Below are 12,466 nucleotides of genomic sequence, written 5' to 3' on the forward strand. Positions count from 1 at the left end.
TATGTAGGTATATATACAATTTATTCTGTGGACATGTTCAAGTTCCAATGGCATATTCTGACACAAAACAGGGGACATAACTCACCATAATCAAACTAAGTCCATCTGTAGTAAGAGTAACATTTTCATGGCATTACAGGACACCTTTTATGAGAAATAATAATGATCCTGAGAATAGGCTTGAAGGATCTTCCTGCATCCATCTTTAATAGGAAACAACACAGTGATGATTCATTTACTTCACCTCTGCTTGTAGAAAGTATTAGCACCACTCTTCCAGGAGAAATCATAGTGTTTTTGAATATATCATTTTGCATTTGAACAATGAAAAATAACATCCATAATATATGGGTGTCCCCACCAGCCAGCCACTCTGCGGGCACTTCGGAGCTGAACATTACATTCTTAACAATCCAGACCAGTGTTTGGTGACCACGGTTAATCATCAAGAAACAAAGACATCAAACAATATTTGATAATGAGAGAAATGCCTCCAGGATATTAGGAATGGGGGAGAGAGAACACAGCATGAGCCTCGCTGCAGAGGTAGAGAAGCACACCAGACACAAGCCGCATTCGCACGCCACACTGTGAGTGTGTGTAACTTCCCCCAGCCACACTTTCCCCGAGCCGGGGAAAAAAGCACACACTCATCCACACGCAAACACACATACATGCCAACGGTTCTTATAGAGTTAAAAAGCCATTAAACATTGTCTCTTTTATTAAAGTTCATGACGAGATAATTAGAATTCAGCGAGTGGAGCCAGTGGTGAGATTAGAGCATTGTGGAAATGTGTTTCATTTTGAACCTCACTGCATCACAATTGAACCCAATTATCTGCAGTTAAAATGGCTTTGTGAGGGCCAGAACAGTAAAGCTCACACTGACAAAGATCCAAAGGAGATGAAAAATAATTAAGACAAAGATTAAAAAATAAGGTTGGATGGGATTTATTTTCCCCGGGTAAAAAAAATAATATTTCCAATTTTTCTACAGTATATGCATGGCTACAGGCTTGAGTTGTGTTCATATTTTACTGTACTGACTATACATATGGTATTCATTGAACAAAATATACCCACAAATTCCTGTAGATATTTGTACAAATACACCACATTGCATATCTATATACTAAAAACTCACTGTGCTGTTATATAGTGCAGACAGCATTATTCCTAATATAGAAAGACTCAGTAGGCATGATATAATTTTGTTTCTCAGCTGATAATAAATCCATACTCTATTGGTTTCATTTTAAGACTTCTCGTTGTCAGTTTAATTCGACTTTAGCTGTAATCAGTAATTGGGGGGGGGCGGTGTGTGTGTGTGTGTGTGTGTGTGTGTGTGTGTGTGTGTGTGTGTGTGTGTGTGTGTGTGTGTGTGTGTGTGTGTGTGTGTGTGTGTGTGTGTGTGTGTGTGTGTGTGTGTCAGGGCCCCTCTTCCCTTTCCCTTTCCTCACACAGGGTATTACTTGGTTATCCTTGATTGACGTGACGTTAACGGTTTGGCCAAATCGAAGCAGATCCAGCAACCTGGGCCCAACTGCAGCATGTGTCGCCACCTCCGTCATGCAAATTGCATCCGGGCAGCCCGTTGACTATGATTAATGAGCCTGGGCTACAGCCTTTGTTTCCGCGTGCAGCCATTTAGTGTGAAACACAATCCCAAAATATTATCTATCCCCTATTAATGCAGTAAATTTGTTCACACCACACATGTTGTTTAGAGCAATTTACAAGGAGAAAGAGAGGGGAAGAGTTTTGTGAGCACTATTGCAATTAATTACTTGCCCCCTAATTAAATGAAAGAAACAGCTTTGAAAGCTCCAGCAAAACACACTTCTTGTCTTCCTTGATGTAAAATATGGATGTGGGATTTTCAGGGGCAGTCATGCTGTTAGGGGGGACGTTTTGTACAAACGCACGAATCCGATACCTTGCTAATACTACAGGCATTTCCTGGTTATGGCTTTTCTCAAGTTTAAACTGTTATTTTTTAGAGCTGAGATCCTAGACTCCCTGATGATTGGAGAGCAATTCTGTGGTGGAGAGAAGTGATGTCACTGAATGTGTAAACACTGGGGGAAAAATGAAACATTATGACAACACGGCTGCTTGTATTCTATTACAAAAGTGTACCTTGTTATATGGTGAGTGATATGATATCATTGAAGATGGTAAGGTCCAATGTGGCGAGAGTGCAATTTCCTTAAACATAGCGTGATGTGTAAGGGAAATGAATCAAGGTCACAAATCCTCAGGATTAAACAGTTATGAACTGAAAGAATCAATGAAAAACAATGATTACTTTCTCTCGATGTCTCTCTCTGTCACACACACACACACACACACACACACACACAGAGCCATGCTCTCCCTCCGCTGATAGCAGAATGCAAATGTTTACCAGGCATTAAGGTATATAAGTGCCATTAGTACCACGGCGCTTAGCACTACAATTGTGTGCCCAGAGCTGTGGAGCAGAGATCAGTGCAGCGTCTTCTAGATATCAGAGGGAAACATCCTTTGTAAATGTATCTCCCACTGTGAGCAGGCTTCACAGCTGGTTAACGGCACTGTGTGTACCGCTGTCCTGTTTACATGCCGCCTCCCAAGCACTCCTCTCCTCTCCTTTCTTCCCCTCTGTCTTCTCTCTATCCTCACTCCTCTATCTCTTTCCTCTTCCAGCTACAGTGCCTTTGCAGCCTGCTGTGGCTCTCACTGTGTGTGAGACACACACGCACACATGAACACACAGACTCAGACACTACTTGCATCCAAGCACACAGAACTGCTCAGTGCTCCCCCACCTCCCCTGTAACCTCTGATACCAGTCTTTGGAGCCATTACAGTACGCTGCCTTACTTATTTTTATATTTTCATACCATCACATTGATCCTTTATACTGCCTATTATACTGCCTATTACAAAGTCTGCTCCCCACCAAAACCCCTGATCCTTTGATACCTAGACGGGTAAACTGCTCCAGCCGCCCCTGACCTCAGCCTTTTATACCAATTAGATGAGACTGCCTCAGAGGCCCTGATTTTATCTCCTCATACTGATCCCAGTACACTGCTCCCTTTTGTAGCACATCACGGTACACTGAGCCCTTTTAGTCTCCGAGACCAGGCTGGTTCACACAACCCCCAGACCTGGGCTCATCACAGCCATCATACTACACTGCCCCACAACAATACAGCTTTATTTTGATACACCGCAGGTCAGGTCACAGTGAGTCTGGCAGGCCCGCGACACCTTTGTGTTCACCGTAAAGGGAAAACCATGTTCAGTCATACAATGTACTACTGCCAGGTGGTGTTGTGATGTTATGATACAAAATGACACATTATGACAAAAGTATAGATATAATCAAAGAATTGGAGACAATATCAATGAAAAATAGGCAGGTCCATTTGTTTTCTTTGATCATTTATTGTGATTGAGAGATTTAATTTAAGTTAATATTTTATTTATTTTAGATTTATAAAAATCTAACATTGGCCTATTGTACAAAAATAAATAAATAGTCAAACTCACCGCAGAAATGACTTGATTATACTGCTTTCCTTCCAACAGGTACCTGTAAATGAAGTGTGTGTGAGAGAGACATTCTATTGGTCCAGACTGTGGTTTAGCACTGCTCAGAGAGTAATTGAGCCTATAAAATAAGACCATTGTAAAAATATATATTATATATTGATCTGACAGGAAATATATGACATAGTACATAAAAAAATTCAAAAGTTAGCGCTCAATACCTGCATCATACAACATAGGCAAATACAATTACCCACAATTTCACTAGATTCAGGTTTTAAATAAATAATGTCTGTACCAGTGGAGGCTGGTGAGGGGAGGACGGCTCATAATAACGGCTGGAATGGAGTCAATGGAATGGAATCAAACACGTGGGTTCCATGTGGTTGATACCATTACATTGACTCCATTCCAACCATTATGTACTCATATTACACTGAGTATATTGACAGTAAAATACAACTCTATATACTTTACACTTTATGTAGGCCTATGCCACCAAATAATGAAGGGTATTTCACTTGAGGAACACACTTATGCACTAAGCTCAATAACCCAGCTTTTACAAATCTTCTGAGCTTTGTCTACTATTATCTACAATGTTGTATATGTGTTCCTGCCACGGGCACTCGGAGTATAAACTATCAAGAGCTCCAATGAAATGAGATATAACGCATCAAAAAATGATGCCTTCCTGCCTCATAGTAGGCTATCTACTTTAACACTTTCCTTTCATACTTCATAAGAGTCAAAGTGGGCCCTGACCAATGACTACTTTTAAAGAGCAACATTTTCTAAATTACTCCCATATGGACACTGATCTGGAGTCAGTGGAGAGGGGATATCACTGGGGTTTTGGAGTTTAAAAAAGCTACTTTGTATTAATGCCTAAAAGAACATCCAGGTCTTGTCTCTTTAATACAAAATCCCTTTAAAATTTCCTTTGGCAGCAAAAAGAGGACTTCAGGGTTTATGAAAGTGTTGATATATGATTGAGCGGGAAAAAAACTGCCACCAGTTTATAATAGCCATATCAGTTTTGTAATTTATAATTTTACATTTCCAGTTCATTATAAAAATGTCAAATGATCCAGGTTGGCATTTTGGTGAAACACATTCAAAGTGAATGTATTGTTCAGTAGTTTATTTAAATGTTTTAAGTATGCGCTCCCATTCAATGCAGCTGTTGTAGGCTACCAAGTAAACATTTTAGGTAAATACTGAGTTTTTTAAAAAAAATCAGAAATGCATTTTGTATTTTGCTGTAGGGCTCAATTTATTTTTAGGCCACTATAATGAAAAAGAGTACCATGCACTGGTCTTGAATGCAGCATAATTTGTCCAACTTCATGCTGTTATTAGATTACCAGACTTTTTACTATCATTTATGCCACCGAATTCAAAGAGTTTGATACAGTGAACAAGATGGTTAGCTAAAAACACACTAGCAAACAATTTTACAGCTGATCTTGCCAGATGATATCACAACAACGTTATTGATAGTTTTGTTTGTTTAGACACGCAGATAAAAAAAATAAAATAAAAAAGTCTGTCTCGGGCTAAATACAAGGAGATAGTTAAATGAACCGAACATCTGAGACTCACATGTCAGTGTATGAAGATATAGAGGGAAATATTTCCAACGTGAGTGATGATGCTTCATAATGGATGTTTCAGTCTTCGAATAGTTCACCTTGTTGATTTTGTTATCAGCTTTTGCGAAGTCATTTATGCTTGTTATCTACTGTAGAGGCTATCCCAGCCCTAGCTCTCGAAACCCCTATTCCATAGGGTCTTCAGCAGTTAGCTTCACCACGGTTGGCTGTGTGTAAACTACAATTCCAACACTGTTTTAAGATTTTTCTTAAATCATCACTTGTGAAATGGTTTTCGAAATATATGATGATATGCCCCTTATCTTTCATATCAGCAATAAATAATCTTTTGAATAAAAAAGCTACACTTACTGGAGCAGTTTTTCACAGATCCATGGCTGTGTGCTTCCAGGTAACTATACTTCATTCCCAGTTATGCTTACACACAGGTGTTCGGAGAAAGCTAGAGAGCTGATTAACACAGGTGGCCGCCTCTGTCTTCTGCAAACAAGTGTTGTAACATATATAGGTGTGTAGTAATTTAAACTTCTGTTTTTTGAAAACGATTTCTCACTGATATGAAAGATGCATTCTTTATGTTTCCAAAACCACACCGCAAGTGATGCGTTTTAATGCATCAGGGCTCTGAACAAAACTCCCCCCACCAGAAGAAACTATTGTGAATAAGCGCTAAAAGGTAGTTAGCATCTATGAATGGGTTATCCTAGCCCTTATCATGACCCCAATTACATTGGGCCATTGCACGTCACTTTTTGCCTTGTGAGGGAAATAACCGGACATTGGCCAAATGCTCTGTCTAAACGCAAATAGCCTACACCTCGCATGTGTTACGGTTTTGGAAACATTTGGAACTTAACTTTCATATGAGCGAGAAACATTTTCAAATACAAAAGATAAAGGTAGGCCTGCTGCAGACAGTTTATCAAAGTCGCACCCGGCTGTGTTTTGAGTAACACCTGCTTCCAGACGAAAGGTGGAATGGAGTGATCCAATGGAGAAAATGTGAGCACAAGGTGAGAGGATGTCTTACCTCGGCTTGAGGCTGTTTAACAACCGGGTGCAACTTTGCTAAACTGTGTACCATAAGTGTATCTTTTTTAAAAAAGATTCTTAAACACTGGTATGAAAGTTAAGTTCCAAAGGTTTCCAAAACCGTATCACAAGCAACAACTACGTATTAACATCTCTAAATGTTAAAACAGTGTGTCGGGATTGCAGTTCACATGAAGCCAACTGTGGTCCATACCTTCAGCTAAGAACCCAAGAGGGGGAGGCTGTAAGTCCCTTTGGGTTCTCGAGAGCTAGAGGCTATTCTTGCATCATTTTGTAGCTGGAGGCTGTTGGGTGCTTTTGCTCAGGTGTTGTTACCTGGGTAGGCTACTAGTCTTGCAAGTCAATCCTTCCAAATCCCGTCACATTGACTCCACTATTAGCCATGGCCACTGTTGAGAAAGATATTAGCAGAGATTCTATAGGTTTGAAAACTGATATTAGCCTATTTAAAGCAACGAATCCCTTTGAAAATGGCCTATGTGGCATCGATATGAGTCAGAAACAGTTATTCTAGTGTCAAAATGTACTACGAAGTGTAAATAGGATCATGTTGGTCATAAAGTCAGTCTCGTCTAAAAGGGAGTTTGGAACATCCGTGCGTCACTATGGGTAAATGAAGGTTGGGTTTTGATTGAACAATTGACATTTATTTGCCCACTAACATTGGGTGAACAGCTGCGGTGATTGTCTATGCTATTGGATAGAGCGCTATGAGACGGACAGAAATACTGCACCAAGTTAGATGTAAAATGATGCAACTAAAACATCCTATGCTTAAACGTCAACATTTATTACAGATGTCTTGAGTTATCTTAGATTCATTCTGGGGATTTTGAGGAAGTGAAATATGCTTCCGGGTCTACAGTGTCTCGTGGGGGGGACAAACATCATTAACCAAATGTGGAATTGGTCAGGAAACACAGTTCCAAGACTTTCTAATGAGCAACAGAAAAACACACGTGCCAATCTGCGTTTTCAGTGGCTCTTTAAATTACAGTAGAGGTTCTGCCTCTGCAACATAACATGTTGTTGACTCTCACACCAGTAGGCAGTGTACTGTATGTCCAGACAAGGTCAATAGCTAATATTTTGTTCAAGAACATGTTTATTGAGAAAATATAAATACAATGAAAATCTGCTGTTTTCATGCATAGTAGTGTTTAATAAACTCATATTTTTTTTTACATTGAGTGACTGAATTAATTAAGCAATATATGTATCTTCCATTATGTAGGCTATAAAATGAAGTGCAAAAAAGTGTGTATTTATTTCAAAATATGTTGTCCACAATGTCCTACTAAATTCAGCCTCAGGAAGAAATCATCTATAGACAGTACTGTTCAATGTTTCTGCATTGAATTTCATTAAATCAGCCAGCGTCTCCTCTGGTCCACTTATGTAGCTGGCTGCATGTTCAGAAATATAAGCGGGGGTTAATGGCTGTGTTTGCGTTTCTCCTTGACACTGAGGGGCAGCTCTTTATTGAATGTAACACGTGTAATCCCCCAAGGCCACCAGGACACCGCTAGATTCTGCCGAGGTCACTTACAAAGTCGAATGAATTTGGAGCTTCCTACAAGCATTGTGCCCTAATCACCGCCAGAAGAAGGTACCGGGGTCCCCAAGGGGGGGGAGGCACAGCCTACCTGCCTTTGTTCTCCGTGTCAGCATTTTACAGAATATGTTATGTGCAAAGTGCGTTTCAGCTACATATGTACTACCTTTTTGTCCATATTGGAATGCATCTTTGTAATGTTTATTTAGGTTCTGAATGTGATCTTTAACATTAGTGTTTCTGTTTCTCAACCAAACCTCTAACTACCAGTATCCCTCCAGTAAGAACCGTTTTTTGGGGGTGATAATTAAAAGAAAACAAACATTTTCATTCCAATATTTCTGTTTGGCTGGTCCTCCCAGCACTGCTGGCTCTTTTGTTTAGTCTTAGCAGTTATTGTTATTATTTCCTTCGGCGTAACCGATCACGGGGAGGCCCATGCTCTTTAAAAACCCTGAGTCTTGTCACCGGGCCTGACAGACAGGCACGGCAGTAGTGTTTTCACAGCCTGCAAAATTATTCTGCTTGTCCAATCAGCTGAGCCTGACTCTGGAGGGTTAGTGATTGGACTGGCAGGAAATCAGGCTCTCAAGACATAACATATCGACTAGGCCATCCATCATCTCTTAGCATGCGTTCAGGCACGGCAGGCAGACAGGCAGGCAACCCCCCCTCCTCCCTCCCTCTCCTCTGACTGTGTGGGAGCCCTGCCACTGCGTAAATACTGGCCAGGCCGGATGTAGGCAGGTGGGTGGTTGGGAGGGTGGGAGATGGTGTACTGGCCCATACAGGGTGTAGCAGGGACAGGGAACAGGTAGGCAGAGGGACACGTATCACAATACTGAAAGGCTAAGGATGGATATAAAAGTAGCTTGTATAATGACTAGGCTACCTTACATCAGTGGTTTCATGACAGTTTTGTTATTAACATGACTGTCTCAATGCAGATGAATGACAAGCTAGATGCAGGAACTATTGACTGTGAATAAAGTTATCCTAATCTTAATATGGAACTGGTGATGTAGGCCTATGTCATAAACATGGATATCCTATTTCATAAAAAAAAAAAATGATGTGAGTTCTGGCTGGGAACGCAGTTCATGCTATGTCATATGGTAAAAATAAATGCATGAAATGAACATTTGACCTAACTTTGAGTTGCACTTACAGCACAATTAATTGGAAAATATATTTCACGGTTCTAAGTGTTTAAGCACAATAGCATTTAGCAGTCATTGCTTTTGATAGGAGACTCAATGGGAAGAGGATCAAAATCCCGAACGATAATGATTGTGATAGGCCATTTCAAGGTCATTTCCAAAGGGCGTCTGTCAGTCTTTCTGCTGGGATATGAGTAGGGAGGGAGGAAAAGAGAAAGCTAGAGAAAGGGAGGGATGTGCCGGCCGCTGTCCCTCGGCTGTATCGCCTGCATAACACAGATGTTGGGAGTCATCTGTGAGCATGGCCTTTCCTGCAGAGCCCGGGCTGTTCTGAGGGGAAAAGAATTGGACACAGTGCTGTCACTTTTACCCCCCCTCACAATGAAGGGACATGCAAATGAATCCCCCCGTCACCCCCCTCCTTCCAGGCTGTCCCTGTTCCTGCCTAGTGTCTGGCTGCCTGAGCCCAGGTCACAATGAGAACCAGGGAGGCAGCAGCACGGGGGTGGGAGAGGGCTCAACACAGCCAATGTGACATCAGGCCTTTCTCTCAACAACATATTAGAATTGGAAATGATGGGCTGCTGCTCTGAGGCCTCGCCTGGCTTCCCCCAGTCCAGAGGGGACCACTGTCCCTCCACTCTCTTTGTCCCGAGGGAGAGGGAGGGGGAGAGAGAGAGAGAGTGTGGGGGGGACTCCTCTGGCCCTATGTGCTACCTTATGAATGAATTTGGATGTAATGATTACTCCCCTCTTTAACAGCCCGTTCAGCTCATTCTGCATGGCTCCTCTGAGTTAGAGAAGGGTGTGGATGGGTGTGTCATGTGGGGGAAAAGAATGCGGCAGATGCTTTTGTTTTGGATACGTTTAAAGTGAAAAAGTGTGAAGTCCACCCACCAACACACACACAGTAGTCCCCCGGCCCGTAGTCCCTGAACGTTTTCGAATCAGGCCCTAATGTGCCGTTTTCATCAGCAGTGAGGCAGGCTGCAATATGGTGCTGGGGGAATATGAATGTTGATTAAGCATGCGTTCAGCCTTTTGAAATTCTGAAGAAGTGTCAGAATAATGGATGTTGAGCAAATGTCAAGCATTTGTTAATTTCTCTGTTATTTGGGGTTTATCTAGCGTGATCTGGGGAGGAAAGCGGAGGCCAGCGTTGTTGTGGCATGTGCCATTGATATGGTGATTTCTTGGCTAGAGACACTTTGTTTTTGATGGTAGTATTCAGGCTGGGGAGGAAGCTGTGGGACTTGCTCATTGATTATTTATTGCGGCTATGGTGTTTCTCTCTATTACATGCCAGTTAATCCCAAGGATGTCACATTATTCTTTAACTAACTTCTGTGCTCACGCTGATTTAACATTTTCAGCTTTGCACAAAGAGGATGGAAAATCATGTTGTTTTTGGTCGAATTGTTGACAAAAGTTGTCCTGTTTATTTCCTTTTCCATGTTTTGCCCTATTTTCAGTTTAAAGTTTATTTAGCAAAATATGTGCCATGTCTTTATACTGTTTATTGGATGTATTGAAGTCATTGTTGAGAGCTCTGTGGGCGATTTTCACTTCAAACATTTGGAGACTTGAGACTAGGCTAGCTAATTAAACTACTGCATATCTTGGAACAGAAGAGTTCACACATAGCAACAGACAAATGAAAAATGAAAACATTCGTTGCTAAATAACTCAAACACTTGGAAGAACTTAGAATCACATCTTTCGTTTCACTTTTACCGTAAAAATTAGCTTATTTAGGCCAGATTTCATTGTACCATTTATTTTGTTCATCATTTCACTGTACCCCAAGAATGTGTCCTACTGTACCATTGGATTTTAACTGGGGGTGTCTGAGCCTGGATGTGGGGATGACATTAGCCAGGGCTGGGTCTTGCCCAGAGGCTGCAAGACAGGTCAGTAGTGAGGGCTAGCCTAACAGCCCACCCTGGCCTGGATGACCACTCCACATGCCTCTGGCTCTCAGCTCAGACCTAAACACAAGCTGGCAGCTAGGGCTTATGGGTGAAAACCACCCATTCAGTAGGAGTGCTGTCTGGAGCAGGCTGGGATGCTGTCGCTGGCTGGGAGGACTAATCACAGAACTGGACAGGTTTATGTCATCAGAAAGAATGGAGGGAGGAAATGAGGGAAGGAGCAGTGAGACTATGCTGAGTTTACAACTTGATGTCAGGCTGAGGAACTCATGAATAATAGATGTGATCAATTAGTTGATTAGGAAGCGGTGGAATAATATGCTTCCTCACAGGGATGTCCTACTCTGGCTTCAGCAAGCTCCCCAAATTGTAATGTATCACCTCATTGGGCTAAAAAGTACTCCAATAAGCTGCTGCCAATTGCCGGAATGTGTTGTCAATGATAACAGGACACTACTTAATTTTCAGTAATTTTCTGCATTGTGGATGTCTCTTATTAAGTAAAGATTAGGAGTTTAAAAATACATGAAAGTGAACAACATTCACTGATTTCCATAGCAACCTCTGACAAATGTCTCCAATAAAATGGGCATGACATTCAAAGATGATAAACAACACACAGGACACACACGGGGCAAGACATATGTAGTGCAGTGTACAGTACAGCTGGGCAGCTGTAGCCCCAGGATCTGTTTGCATACTGGGATCAATTGCAAAAAGGAGAATGGAACAAATTGCCCAGAATGGTGGCGTAACCGTGCTTGAGGGAGTAGGCAGGCAGTTGGTCAGCGTAATTTGTTTTCTTGCCAGACCAGATGACCCTTGCTGTATATGATGGACAACCAAGGACTCATTTTAAAAAATGTCCTGGAGTTTTCAGAGACAGCTATGATAATAATTGCACTGTAACAATAGTAACGCGCCATAATAGCTGGAACGTAGTTTGTCACGAAACACATACGGAGAGGCCGCTACCTTTCATGACTATTCATAATTATGTCTGTGATGGTCTTATGGGACACTATTTTTACCACAGTTACATGAAAGCCCTGACATATTGGACACCTCTGAAGACACTTAAAAGATGATAATAATGAAGTGGGTGGGGTAATATATTCCTATTTCAGGACAGCTCTAGAGAGATACCCTGTTGTGTGCTTCTGTTAAAGCCGTCTCTGTCGACACAGTCACACTACTCCGAAGAGAGCTGCAGTGGGCTATGGCTTCCTCGGAGAGAAGGAGGGAGGGAGATCCTGTGTGTAGTTTGATCCTCCCTGGTGCTGATGGGAGTTGTGGTTCATTCCTGGGGGTTCTAATCTGAATCACTCTGAAGCCACAGATTAGAATTGTATTGTTCTCCTGTCAATGAAATATTTGACTTGGTTTTCAATATAGGTCTTTGTTTATTGCTCTTCATTGCTTTTAAGGAGCATTTGCCACAATGTAACCACAATGGTGATTTATGTGTGGACGTGGTAACCTTGAAGATATCTTCACAAGAAAAGGAACACATTTCTGTTAACAAGAATACATTTTGGTTAAGTTGGTGCCGTGACTCTTTACATGCACATCCCCATTCTAGATAGGGCAATTGTAATGAAGAAGAAA

General features: G+C 41.6%; 1 pseudogene; it reads left to right on the plus strand.

Moving 5' to 3' along the window:
- The first annotated feature begins 507 nt into the window (after positions 1-507).
- LOC115138818 (CDAN1-interacting nuclease 1-like) overlaps positions 508-12,466 on the plus strand; it is a 124,148-nt pseudogene continuing 112,189 nt past the window's right edge.

This window comes from Oncorhynchus nerka, linkage group LG12, assembly GCF_034236695.1.
Source record: "Oncorhynchus nerka isolate Pitt River linkage group LG12, Oner_Uvic_2.0, whole genome shotgun sequence".
In the NCBI taxonomy this organism is placed as follows: domain Eukaryota; kingdom Metazoa; phylum Chordata; class Actinopteri; order Salmoniformes; family Salmonidae; genus Oncorhynchus; species Oncorhynchus nerka.